The sequence below is a fragment of the Rattus norvegicus genome, chromosome 4 (assembly GCF_021556685.1).
Source record: "Rattus norvegicus strain SHRSP/BbbUtx chromosome 4, alternate assembly SHRSP_T2T, whole genome shotgun sequence".
Taxonomy (NCBI): domain Eukaryota; kingdom Metazoa; phylum Chordata; class Mammalia; order Rodentia; family Muridae; genus Rattus; species Rattus norvegicus.
This window is the reverse complement of record NC_141537.1, coordinates 124,478,508-124,492,330: the sequence shown is the minus strand read 5'-3', so window position 1 is coordinate 124,492,330 and position 13,823 is coordinate 124,478,508. Positions and strand designations below refer to the sequence as shown.

The following is a 13,823-nucleotide window of genomic DNA, read 5'->3' as shown; positions in this document are numbered from 1 at the left end:
ATCTGATGCCATGGTATCCAGTGTGCCCCAGACTAACAGAGATGCCAAAGAGTGATAAAAAGAACCTAGTTAGGAAAGCCCCTGTCCTGCCACTGTCCTCTATGGGTGTGTGTTGGGGGGCACCATCTAGGAGCACTGTGAAGACAGAGTGTGGGTAGAGCCCAGCACAGTGCCTACCTGACATATAGTAGGTACCAAATCCTGTGTGCTGCAGGCACATGGCCATGTCTGCCACCTTGCCCTCCATTCAGGTGCTTCTTCTCCCCCTATCTCAGAAGCACCTCCTCTCCCCAGCAGAGCAGCCCCTGAGCCTGACTCCTGCTTGCAGCCCCCAGCCCTGCACCCTTGTTCTAACTTCCTTGCTGCCCTCTCTAAGGCCAGCTTTTGTGTGCAGGATGAATAGCCCCAGAGCCCTTCATCAGGTGAAGGGCTCAGCTACTCAGTGCGGCTGCTTAGTTCCTGTTATCAATAGCTATCATCTGTAGACATTCTGCTAAGCCCTTGTGCTAGAAGTACTGGACAGTAGGAGCCCAGAAAATGCGTTGGAGATGGATCGAATGGGTTTGGACACAGCCAACAAACATTAGGAAGTTTTGCTCATGTGCTGGAAGCTAACAGTACTTCACCACTGTGAAATCTCGGTCTTTATCAGTGAAGCTTTATGTGTGGTTGTATGTTTATAGGTTATTTGCCTTTTTAGACTTAAGAGTTTTTGAATTGTAGTTTCTGTTGTTGGTTTGGGGACTTCTTTGCATACGGAATGAAGCAGAAGACTACAACAGACAAACAACGTGGTGGCATGGCACAGCAGTATGTGCTCAAAGCCATTAAGTTGAGTCTGACTGTTGAGAAGCTGCTGGAGATGGGACTGGGTGAGGAACCTCTTTATCACAAGATCATAGGAAGCTGTAGAGGAGTTCTGAGCAGGAGGGGGATCAGATGGAGTCATTTTTGGAAAATTACTCTTCATCAGGAACAATCGTGAATACAAGGAGGAGCTAGAAGGGTAGACCAGGGCTGGAAAGTGCAGGCCATGACTGTCTGGTTGAAGAGTGTCTTGTTTTAACTACAGGGAGAAGGCACACAGACATGCTTGCTGATGATGTAAAGGTGAGAGGGAGGGGAGGGAGATGGAGGATGGATGGCTTCTGCTACACAGACTTCCTGTGCTGCTAGCATCTGCACTGTTGTGAGCACACTATTCTGTGTCTTGCAGTCTTCCCCATCCGTTCCCAGCTTCCTCTGTACATAAAGTGGGCAGGGCAGGGGAGGATCCACTCTGTTCTCTGGGTGAGTAGGTTTGGTTGCCCAACATGAGGCTCTGCCCCAAACAGCTCAGACCCACATGGTATGTACAGTGTGGTCATCTGTTCCATGCCACAGGACTGACCTCCAACCCAGACAGATGACAGAGCTGTTGCCAGGGTAACCCCAGACAGGAAACACGAAATAAGTATTTCCAGGCAGGATATGGACATGGGAAAAGCAGATAGGACTGGCCCTGAGGGAGCTGAGGGATCTCAGAAATCGTTTGGGTCCCTTGACCCTTAGCTCTGCTCTCCCCATCTCCTCTGGGACTATTAACACCCACTTAGCTCTTCTGCTGAGAAGGTTCTGGACTGGCAGTGTGAGGCGGGCATTTGTCTAATGCTTCTTGCTCACTTGGTAGAGGAAACTGTAGGGTTCAGAAGGGACACCCTCCATAGTGAGGTCACATAGGCAGTCACCCCAAGCCTGTGCCAGAGCAGGCCTTAGACACCATACCTCCCAACATCCTGTCTAGGATCAGAAACTGCTATTTTCTTTGTAATTTTTTACACTTATTTTATGTGTGTCAGTGTTTGCCTGCATGTATGTATGTATGTGTACTATGTGTGTGCCTCGCACTCATGGAGCTTCTGGGACTGGAGTCAGGGTGGTTGTGAGCCCCTATGTGAGTGCCGTGAATTGAACCCAGATCCTCTTCAAGAGCAACAAGTGCTCTTGACCACTGAGTTGTCTTTCCAGCCCCAGAATTTTATTATTTGCAAACAGATTTAAAAAAAAAAAAACAACCCAGCAATACATCCAGGCTAGGTGTTGTGATGCATGCCTTTAATCCCGGCACTTGGGAGGTATAGGCAGGCAGATCTCTGAGTTTGAGGACACCCATGGCTACACAGAGGGAAAGAAACAGTAATACAGGTATATAGCAAGATATACACATGCATACATATATACATAAATACACACACGTGTAAGTAGAATGTTTCAGTGGAAAGCCAGTCTCCCTCTTTCCTGTTCCCAACTCTCCCTGCCCTTCCCAGGGCATTGCTGTGCTTGTCCCTGTCCCTGTCCCTGGCTCATCCTTGTCAGAAGTAGTCTATGCAGGGATCAGCGGCTATTCTGTGCCCCAGCCCCCTTACCTCCAAAGGTACAAATACTTAACATAAGCATACAAGTCAGCTTTCTCATACCATAACAAATATCTCGTTTTGACTTAAAGTTGTAGAGGTCTCTGTCTGTGGTTGCTTGGCACCGTGACACAGCCCATCATGGCAAGATCAGGAGGCAGAAGCAGTGACTAGCCAAGGCATGAGAAAGAAGATACAAGGAGATTCAGCCACCACCCAATACTGCCACCCTAGAGGCCAAGGCTATTTCACACAGACCTTGGGGGATGGGGCAGGGATATTTAAGATCCAACAAACCCATCATGAACTGAAAATGTTTGGTGGAAAATTAATTCAATATATCTGCTGACCGACTCTCCAGCTGGTCAGCACCGGTTGTGTCCCATCCCCCACCCCCGTGGGACACCTCTTTACTGCCTCATCCTGACATCTTGGAAGATGTATCTTACTAGCTCAGGGAAAGATCAGAACTCTACTCTGGAGTGTGTTCACACTCATATCCCTGGGTACATGACACTCACCATTGTAAAGTGAGGGAAACATAAGTTGAAAGATCATGGCTTGGGGACCGTCTGTAGTTGACTTGTTGAGACATAACGACAAGCAAAGGAGAAATGTGGGCGTTGGAAACCAAACTTGGGTCCTCTGTAAGAACAGCAAGTGTTCTTAACCACTGAGCCATTTATCCAGTCCCCCTCCACCCCAAATAGGTAGATTTGTTTTTAAAAGCAGGTGAATTGAATTGTGTTTTGATTGCATTTCTTTAATGTGCATTTAATTACAAGCAGGAGTGAATATTTTTCTTGAACGGCTTTCATAGCCTTGGCTGTTTTCTAATGGGTTAGTTGTCCTATCGATTGGAAGGAGCACTTTCTGTGTTAGGGAAATTAACTTTCTTCTCATTTTTCTCATTAACTTGCCCTATGTGCGGCAGACATTGTTTCAGGGTGCCATTTGTCTTTTTTACCTTGTTTGTGGTATTCTGATTCCATTTATATAGTCTAATTTGATATAGTTCAATACGTCAACATTTGCTCTCTTGGCTTCTGGGAATGAAGCTTCTGCACCGTGCCCTTTGCACATCTTCCACGCATCAGTGCAGCTGACCCACGTGCTCAGCAGCCTTGAAGGGGGCAGGATGGGGGTGCCACCAGTTCTAGCTTACAGCTTGTATGAGGCTTGGAGAGGAGATGGGACCTGGCTGAGGTCACACAGTTGCCACAGACCTAGTTACCTATCTTCTATCGCCCGCCTTCCTACCAGCCCAGCCCTATAACTGATCTCCACACCAGCAATATTAGCTATAAGAACTACTCAAGAATCTTCCTTCTTGAAGGGCTGCTTTTAAAAATACATTTTTAAACTAGTACAGTAGGCTGGGCATGAGGGTACACACCTTTAATTCTGGAAGTTGAGAGGCAGAGGCAGGAGAATCTTTGTGAGTTTGAGGTTGATCTTCTAAGGCAGTCTCCAGGCTAGCACAGGCTACATAGTGAAACCTTGTCTTAAACAGTTATTCAAAATAATCCATTGCTCTAACAATGTGCAAAGCTATAACTAGATTTAGGGGATGGTAAGACTCACACCTTGGCCCATGAACCCATCCTACTGCCCTACTATGGGCACCAGCAAGGTGCCATGGGTTTACTTTTCATGTGGGGGAAAGGTCTCAAAAATAATCTCCCAAATTGGAGATACTCCTGGGGTTGCAGGAGTGCGCCACAAGGCCTGGGTTTATGATTGTCAAGGGGCAGGAAAGACATACTAGGATCTAGACTGCCCCTTAGCTTTGTTATCAATACCCTATATTTTAAGATTCAGAAAGTTCTTAAAGAATTGGGTGTTAGCATGGTAGCTAAAACCTGTAATTAAAGAACCGGGAAAGCCGAGGCAAGTTTGTCATGAGTTCAAGACTAGCCTGGGCTACATAGTTCCATGCAAGTTTAGGCTAGAGTGAGACTCTGTCTCGATAAACAAAAAAGCAGGGTATAAAATAAAATAGAAGCTCTGAAAGAGGAAGCGCCTTGTCCAAGGTTATCACAGCCTAATGGCAGCCCTATCCTGTCCCATCTGCTCACACATGACATCACTCCCCCAGATTCCTCCAGGCTGGACCGCGGCAGCCCAGTCCTTCCAGCCTCTTGCCTCGCCGTTTCTAGGCACCAGGGGGCGCTGCTTGGATGCAGTGCCCTTTCCTGGCGCCCTTGCTCCACCTGGTGGGAGGCGTGGGGCCACTGCCTAGGAAGGACAGCCCCATTTTCAGGGTGGGCTGTCGTGTGCTCCCCGGCCTCTGCTCTCCACTGCACACCTAGCAACGCTTTCTCACACTTGTATTTTTCTTAGGCATAGCCCTGCGCGAGCACCTTCCCTATTTCTATCCCTTCCAGGCCCACCACCCTTATCCAGTCTATTCCTTTCCCAAACTTAGGGTTCTCGGTGCAAACTCCCCTACCCCAATCTCAAAGACAGTTGCCAGGCTACTTGAGACCCGTCACAGTATTTATTTGGTGCCCATTTGGAGTCCATTGCTCTAGAAGGATATAGGGCGCAGCCTCTAGGCCAGGATCCTTCGCCCTCCTTTCAACAGAATAGTGTGGGTCCTAGAGGGGAAGCAGAGGGGTGTGGTGCCCAGATAAACCTCAGCAGTCCTGACTCAGTGGCTTGCCCTCCCTGGCCTGTCTCGGAGAATTGCCGACGAGTGCGGGAGGAGGAACACTGGCCGCAGGGGATTCAGTTCTTCTTGGGAGGGCTGGGGAGTGTGGGCCAGGGCTACTTTTTGGCTGGGGGTTGATTTGGGGGATCTTGAGGTACGTAGGAGAAAGGAAAGGTGCCGCCGTGCCGACGACTCCGCGCCGTTTTTCTGCGTGCCTGGCCACCTGGCCTATCCGCTGCGGCGGCCCCGCGGCCTCCAGCGCCCTCCACTCGCCTGGGCTCCGGTGACGTCGTTGGTTGGGGCGGCACCCGTCCTCCCCGCCCCCGACACACACATACATACACACACACACACGCGCGCGCGCGCGCGTGCACACATACCTTCGGAAGGGGGAAACTGAGGCCAGACAGAGAGAGGACCCCCGCCAAGGTCACGTCGGGCGGGGGCGCGGGGTCAGGCTCCGATTCTGTGCGCCCCTGGACCCCGCGCCCCGCCGGCCCGACGCGTAAGGGCCGCGCTCTCGGCGGGTCGGCGCGCGCTCGGCGGCTGCTGACACTGAGAGGTAGGAGCGGGCGGGCCGGGCGCGGAGCCCCCTTGCGGGACCGGGCTATGCGGACCCCGGAGGGCTAGGGAGCCGCGGTGGTTTTCCGCGCGCACGCGCGCGTTGAGGGCTTGCAGACTCGGGGGACTCGGCACCACTGGCTTTGCAAGCGGGGTGGTGCGGGGCGGCCCCTGGGACGCGCGGAGGACGCGACCGAATAGCTTCTGCGCTCTGCGGACCGCGCAGCGGGGAGCCGGCAACCTGGGTGGGGGCAGGCGCCTTCCACGCCAATGCGGTGCCTCCCGCTGTGTTGGGACAGAGTGCCGGGGTCGCCCTATGACCCTCACCTCCTTTCCTCTTCCCCCTCCTCCACCTGGAGAAACCCGGCCAGCGCTTCCCAGTCCCGAGCCTGCGGGCGGGAGGGAGTTAGAAGCATCTCAGGAATTTGCTCCACACTGCTGGACGCGCCCGGGAGTGGGTGAAAGCTTAGTTCAGGCTGAGCAGCCTGGGCCAAAGGGACCTGATCCAAAATTGGCCCTGCTTGTGTGGCCTCGGGCAGCCCCTCCTGCAAGATCTTGGTCTCAGGGGTCCTCCTGGTAGGCCCCTCCCAGTGAAATCAGTTCAAGGGTCAAGGTTTAGGGGCAGGACATAGTGAAACCTCCGGACCCAGTCCTATACGTGACAAGAGGCAAGCTGTAGGGTTGTGAGATTTGCTGGGGGCTGGTAAAGGAAACCCCATTCCTCTCTAACAACCTAGGCTTGGGACCTTAGGGTGAGGCTTGGTGTGAGAAATCCCACCCTCACTCTGATCACAGCAATTGTCCTTATTCTGTGCCTTGGCAAGCTTGGTCAGCAGAGAAAGTGTACAAAGTCCCAGGGAAAACCCCCTTCCATGTTTCTACTGGGTAGTACCCACTCTAAATTGCCAAGCTGTAAACTGTCACAGCTGATCTGTCACTGGAACAAACTGAGCAGAAAAATGACAATGGGTGTCCCCTCCCCTGGCTCTGTCCACTTCATGAGCCTACCAAGGACAGCAGTGGGCACTGCCTGGTCAGTTGTGTGTGTTGCTCTGAGCATGCTCAGTTCCAACCTGGTGGCTAGATCAGGAGTCTGGCTGTGCACATTGCTGAGCCACTGTCCCATTTCATCGCCAGCATCTGCCTGACTGTGCTCATACTGACCAGTCAGTGCAGCCCCTCTCCAACTCCAGAGGAGGCACCAGCATGGCCTTCTAGTTACCCGTCCCTGCCCCCAGCACTGTGCTCTGCTCTTCATGGACTGGCAAGGTGGCCAGGCCTCTCAACTCGGATGCCCATAAAAGCCCAGGAGTTGAATTTGAAAACCAGATGTGCCCCCTGCCCCCTCCATCCCCAGTACTGGAAAAGACAGGCTAAAAGGTGGTTCAATGTGCCACACTGCCCACAGCCTAGCCACTGAGTATTGTGCTGGAGAGAGTACCCAAGAATCTGATGACAGAGAGAGGCAGGGACATGTCCAAGGTCACATAGCACATTCGGGGTTTGGGGACCTGCTCCTGTCTCCCAAGCACCCCAGATATTCCTGGGTAGCTGGTGCCTGGGGAAGGGGCCATGAGACTGGAGGCCACCACCGAGGTCTGTGCAGTGGAGGAATAAAGAAAGAGACCAATGCTCCCTTTTGTGAGGGACTCTGGCTCCTGCAGTTTGCAAACATTAAGTAATCTTAGGTCTTATGACTAAAGTTGCCACTAGTCTCAAGGCTGCTTAAAGGGCCCATAGCACTCACGACTGTGGCTGCCCTGCCCAGCTCTGCTCTGCCTGCCATCCTACGACAGGCCACTTCCCCAGTCTGGAGAAAAGTGGCAAGGCTGTGGCTGGAAAGTTGATCCCCCTTGTCTTCAGCTAGCTTTCCTGCCAACCTTCTGACACTAGCGTGTAGTAAGTATATCCAAGCCCCTAAGTGTTCCTAGGCAGGAACAGTTCTTGATGTAACCTCTCAGCACAGCACAGTGTGTGACAACATTCTGTGATGCCCCTTCTGTACACCTCACACACCTTGCCCTGGTGTGGCTCCTGCAGAAATGAGCTCCCTATTCCTGCCATCTAAAAACTGGTTAGTCTTTTGTTCTCTGTTACTTCTACCTCTTCTGCTGAGTCCTTTGCAGGACACCATCATTACTATGACAGGATACAGTGGCCTTAGACTGATGGTAGTATGCCGGCTCTCAGTCTTCCAGCTCCAGGCTGTCATAGCAAGAGCCAGCTGAGGATGCCAGGCAGTGAGCAGGCAAGTTCTTTAATGGCTCTGAAGAACTTCCTGACTTCCCATCCTGTCTAGTGCAGTTGAAGCCCAGCAAAGATTTCTTAGTCACCTGCTACATGACAGGCAGGTCACAGGGGCCTCAGAGGTAGCATCCATCCCAACTGCAAACCCCCCCCCCCACCAGTCTATTAGCTTGCACATTGGTTCTGGAAGCGTCCTCTTAAAACAATGATGTTACTCTTGCAGACCAGCAGGAAGAATGTGGAATCTGCTGCCTCCAAACTCCAATCCAATGATCTTTTCAAAGTGTGCTGGTTACCCTAGATCACTAGTGGTCTGCCAGTGTGTGTGCCAGGACTCCCTCGGGGACCCTACCTTGGGGTAGGATGGTTGTACATGTGAGACTCGGGCTTCACGCTGACCCACATGGGTCTCTGCGTGCTGGGTGTGTGACAGTGGAGACTATGTGGAGGCTGGTGGGCTCCTGCTGCCTACGTAGAAAGGAGCCCATCCACATGCGTTCCTCCTCCACAGAAGGTGTCTGTCCCTAATGTTTGGGGCTAATAGAAGTTTTGTCATAAGCTGAGAAAGTAGTTAGGTTCCTTTTCACTAGTGGTGTGTAAGATAGGATGAGCTTTGATGTCCCCCTGTGGGGGCTGGTTATTTACCTCCAAGTCTCCAGTACCAATGATGTGTTTAATTCCCCCAAGGGCTTTGTGGAACACTGAAGGGATGGCAAGAATCCTGAGCGTGTTTCAGTGTAGCAAGGCACAGATCAGGGCTTTCCACCTGCAGGTCTGTCAGACACTGATCTGGGCAGGCTTTGGGCTCAGCCTGTGCATTAGGTCTGAAACAAAGCAAGAAGGAAAGTGAGTACCTCACAGCAGATCCAGAGGCAGCGACTGGTGACGCTTGTTACTGGTAACCTCGGAGAGTCTGACAGTCCTAGAGCTGCCCTTTTTACTCCTACGCACAAGTCCTTTTCTGAGCCAAGCTGAAGCACCTCTCATTTTAACTTATCATCGACCCAGGCTTCCCCACATTAGGCAAGGGCTAGAAGAGAAAGAATGGTTTGTGTCTTAGTCAAGGTTCCTATTGCTGTGATGAAGTACCATGTCCAAAAGCAACTTGGAGAGGAAAGGGTTGATTTATTTCACTCCCAGTTCCATACAACAGTTCATCATCAACAGCAGTGAAGGCAGGAACTCACACAGGGCAGGAACTTGGAGGCAGGAGCTGATGCAGAGGCCATGGAGGAGTGCTGCTTCCTGGTTTGCTCCTCTTGGCTTGTTGACCTTTCTTATAGAACCCAGGACCACCAGCCCAGGGTGGCCCTTCCACATCAGTCACTAATTAAGAAAATGCCCCCCAGGCCTGCCTACAGCCAAATCTTATGGAGGCATTTTCTCAACTGAGCCTCCTCTCCTTTCTGATGATTCTAGCTTGGGTCAAGTTGACATAAAAGTAGCCAGCACAGTTTGGAAGTTGCAGGAGGTGGGGATGAGCAGCAACCAGAGGGACTGAAAGGTGATGAACTTGGGTGCATGTGGCTTCAGAGGCAGGACATGGAGATAGCTGTCCATGTCCTAAGTCCTGTGTTGTTTTAGATCCATTTCTCCGTTTCCCAAGTCACTAGGCCTTTCATAGTCTCTGATGCTATTTATGTATTTACTATTTATTTATTTTTCAGTTTTTGGCTTTTTGAGACAGGGTCTTGCTGTGTGACTCAGGCTGCCCAGAACACTCACTACACACACACACACACACACACACACACACACACACACACACACACACACACGCGTGCATGCACATGCACATGCACATATATCCGTGCCAGGCTGGCTTCCTGACTCAGTAGTCCCCTGTTTCAGCCTCCTGCGTTGAGATGCCTGGCTTTCTTTCATATTGGGGTGATGACAACACTGACCACCAGCTAAAGGCACAGAGGGGGATAATTCTGTACAAGCACGCCGTGTCTTACGGTTGTTTTCTAGTTACTTCCTTTCAGGGGAAATGACAGAAACCACCTAGATCCTCACTGTCCAAATAGCAATGTCAGGCCCACATTTGCAGAGTGATAGATTTTGCTGTCAGAGCTGAGGTCACCACAGGAGCAAAGCTATGTGTCTGAAGGAGGGCATAGAATGAGTTCAGCCATTGCCTGGTAGCTCTGAGTCCCAGCTTGGGGCCACACCTGTCCCATTCCTGTCACACAAAAACAATATACGTGCACAGAAAAAATAAGTAAAAAGAGCGTGGGTTTGGCCATGAGGCGTGTTTTGTCTCTTACTCATTCACCTCTTCTCGTTGCTGAAGGTTAAAGTCAACCCTGTCTCTGTGTTTTCATGTCTTCCTTGATTTGTTGAATTTGAATTTGGGTAATTCTGGTTCTATTCCTTCCTGAGGTGTACCGTCATTGGTCCCTCTCAGCAGCCCCTTTATCCCTCTGATGAGGCCTTGGGAAGGATTTTATGGTTTCCGTTCCTCCCTTTCTTCCAATTCCCATCCTCATCTTTCTTGATGAACTCTCACACATTTGAGGAATTCAGTGCAGCCTACACTCCACCTTTCACAGTGGGACTCAACCCCACACGAAACGGATTTGTGTGCAGTAAGATCCCCTGGCAGTACCTCCGAGGCATCTCAGCATCTCTGGATGAGGCCCTCTTAGGCTGCACTCAGTCCCCAGCCTGTGTCTCTCCCCTCCCTCCCTGTGGTCCTAGAATCAGCAGCAGGCTCTGGGTGATAGGGCCCTGCAGGGGAAAATGGCCAGAAGCAACCAAAGGGCAGGCACTTCCCTTCCCCGCCCCACCCCACCAGCTGCTGCTCCTGCCAAACAGGTCCTGGGGCCTCAGGTCACATGTCCAGCCAGCGCTGACTCTGGCACTGGTGGATTAAGCAGGGGCTCAGGATTTATGACCTGTGCTGGCCTCTGACTGGGCAGAGGGCTGGAAAAGCTCAGCTGCGGGAACACAGAGTCTACTGTGGCCACCTCTCTGCAAGAGGCCCCACCCAGCACTGGACCCAGGTAAGGAAAAGTAATGTCCCGCCCAGCTCTGGGTGCTATCTAAAACTGAAATGTCCCATCCCAGGGATTTATCTAGGTGTTTAGGAGGCTAGGAGGTGACTCCCAGGCTCCAGTCCTCAGCACTTGCCTGACCACCAGAGCTTGTACATGGCACAAAATTTCTACCCACCAATCCCTCTTTTCAAATGTGAGTTTTGCACTGGGAAGGAGCCTGGCCCTGGAGCTCCCTTTGGGAGTTCCTCACTGGTAGGACATAGCCTGTTGAGACAACAATAGCCTTCATTTCGCTTCCACAAGAGTGGAGGAAGGGCTGAGGACCAGGCTCCTTACTACCACCTCTTTTCCTACCTCTTCCAAAGTGTGGAAGAGTGACCCATTTCACTGATATGGAAACTGAGGCCCCAAGGTATTTTTCCGTACCCAGACCCATCCAGCATTTCAGTGGTGTACACACAGGGACCTGTATGTTACAGGCTGTGCTACTAGTCCTCAGTGGGTTTCCTGGGTTGTATGACAAAAGGCAACAAGAGAGCCCAAAGTTTTGAGAAGAAAGTCAGGGGAAAGCTAGCATCTGGGATACTGTTCAGCCACATACAACCCTCCTTACAATGTGCAGTTAGCCTAGACTGCTGGAATTGACTCGGCATTGTACTGTAGATATCACAGTGGTACCTGCCTTACTTTTAATTACCCAGAGACTCTGAAATGCTGTGATGGAGAATGTACCTCGAGACCCTGGTCCTGCCCCCTACAACCTTTAGTCATTTAGCCAATCCAGGCTGTTTTCACAGATCAATAATTGAGGTCCCTTAGTCTTCTGGAGTTCTTAGTTCCTGTCTCTTCTGGGGCTTCTGTGTTATGTGCATGTCTCCTGACCCAGTGCTTGCTAGGGAGTACAGATTATGGTCAAGAACTTACCCCCCCCCCAAACAGTGTATAGAGGAGAGTGCGTACGCCCCTCCCCAGAGCAAGTATGAAAAGCATTCTGGGATGTCTGTCAGCTATATATTGATCAGCCACTACGGGTGTATTCTAAAGGACCCCTGGCAGCTTGCTGTGACTTTGTGTCCACCCGCTCGGAACTGGGCCCCTGACGGCCACCTCCCTCCAGAAGGCACACAGATTGTCAAACTCTGGCACCAGATTGTCCTCGTCAGCAGGGCTGGAGGGAGGCTGCAGCCTGGCACGGGGCAAACAGCAGGAATTGTGAGCAGAAAGAACGACTCCTCTGTGCCCAGTAAGGCTCTGGGGCAGAGACTAGCCCCCTTCCCCACCACCAGATGATTCTGGGTTTGGAGTGGGGGTTGGTGTTGAGGTCTAGGGATCTGGCTCAGGCCCAGCCTGGCTGCCAGCTGGCCACTGTGTGACCTTGAGCCAGCTATGGTGACTGTCCTCCAGGCTTCTGACTCAGTGGGGTGCGCAGGCTGTGGCAGCTGCAGAAATTGGTAGAGGCTTCATCCCCTTGAGGAACCCAGTAAACTGTACATTGTCACCTCAGCCACTGAGACTGAGGAGTGTGATGTAGGAATAGGGGTTATTTGTGTTCAACATTTAGTTGCTTATAAATACCTTATAGGCTTTCTCGGCACACGGAAAGGAACCTGAAGGCAAAGAAAGCTAAGCCTGGCCTTGTGACCTCTGGGCCTGCAAGCTTCTTATCTCTGGCCATTTCCATATGTCCCAGAGGGCTGGGGCAGGGTTTTATCTCACCTCAGGTCTAAGAAGAGAAGGTAGCAGGTGATTGCATGGGGTCACAGGTCATATTTATCAATTAACCCTCACCTGGACTCCCTGCTTCTCCAAGAAGAACAGTTGGCCTGGGGAGGGGTGGCAGGGACCAGAACTCACAGCCATTCCGTGACCTAGAGCCTCAAACTCCGGTTTTCCTATGTTGAGTTTGTATACCCACATGGGGGCAGTTGGCAGTGGAGGCCTGAACTCTTGCCCCATCCTGGACCTAAGTAAGGTCTGTGTCCCCCAGAAGTGAGTTCTCACAAAAGAACTCTGGGAAAGTGCCCTGTGAACTCTGGTCAAAAAGAGTCGCACAGCATTTCACTTTTGCCCTTCCTGACTGTGCATCTGGTCAGGACAACTCTGTGGAGATTCCAGCCCTCTGTTTGCCTGGCATAAGCATTAAAAACCCCCTTGCTCTGTGTCTGTTCCAAGGGTGAGGATGTGGAGAGGGACTCTCGTGAGCCAGCATAACTCACTCCACCCACAAAACCTTGTTTACAACCAGTAGCACTAAATCTGTGCTGAGCCTAGGGACAGGTACAAACAGACTATCTTTATCCAGAGAAAGGGCCATGTTCCCTCACAGGTCACCCAGGAGTTGAGGCACCGTAGGCGGGTTTGGGTTAGTCAGGTCCTAAGGCTGGGCCTCTGGGCTCAGCCACAGTCTCAATGCTGGGCCAGCCAAGATGCAGTTCTCCAGAAAGGCAGCAGGTGGCAGCAGCCCGCAGAGGTGGTGGGTGGTCTGGCCTAGCAGGCCTAGGACAAATGGGGTTGGAGACTGCCCCCTCCTGACTTGCTACGCTTCTCTGCCCCTCACCCACACACCATCCCTGGGCCCCAAATGCAGATATCAACAGCCCATCTTTCATCCCCTCTGAAGATTGTTCCACCAGCTGTGGTCTGGCTATCTTAGGCCAATATAAATTTGTCCCCAGGGCCTGTCCTGAAGACAGATGGAGACAGCTGTTGGGACCCCTCTTACAGGCATTGGAGATCAGGAGCTAGAGTCATAGTGCCTGGGTTCAGATCCCAGCTTTGCAGACTTCAAGATTAAATGCTGGTTACAAGAGAGGGAGCATGAGGGCCCTGGTGAGTGTCAGGTGTCAGGTAGGGAGTGCTAGATGTCATGTCATTCTCTCTGTGCACAGGAAGGACAGATGGCCACCCCTGCCAGAACTTGGTGACCATGGTCAGGACTCCCCTCTTCAGCTGCAGTGTTAAGGTGGT

At 51.7% G+C, this 13,823-nt stretch overlaps 1 protein-coding gene across 35 annotated transcripts in view; it reads left to right on the top strand.

The window, feature by feature from the left end:
• Positions 1–13,823, top strand: part of Iqsec1 (IQ motif and Sec7 domain ArfGEF 1) — a 319,742-nt gene that overhangs the window by 240,534 nt on the left and 65,385 nt on the right. For 8 of the 35 annotated variants that reach the window (XR_015685827.1, XR_015685825.1, XR_015685826.1 and 5 more), the window contains exon 1: positions 5,353–5,608. The gene's annotated coding sequence lies outside the window, so the exon portion shown is untranslated. 35 annotated transcript variants of the gene reach the window in all.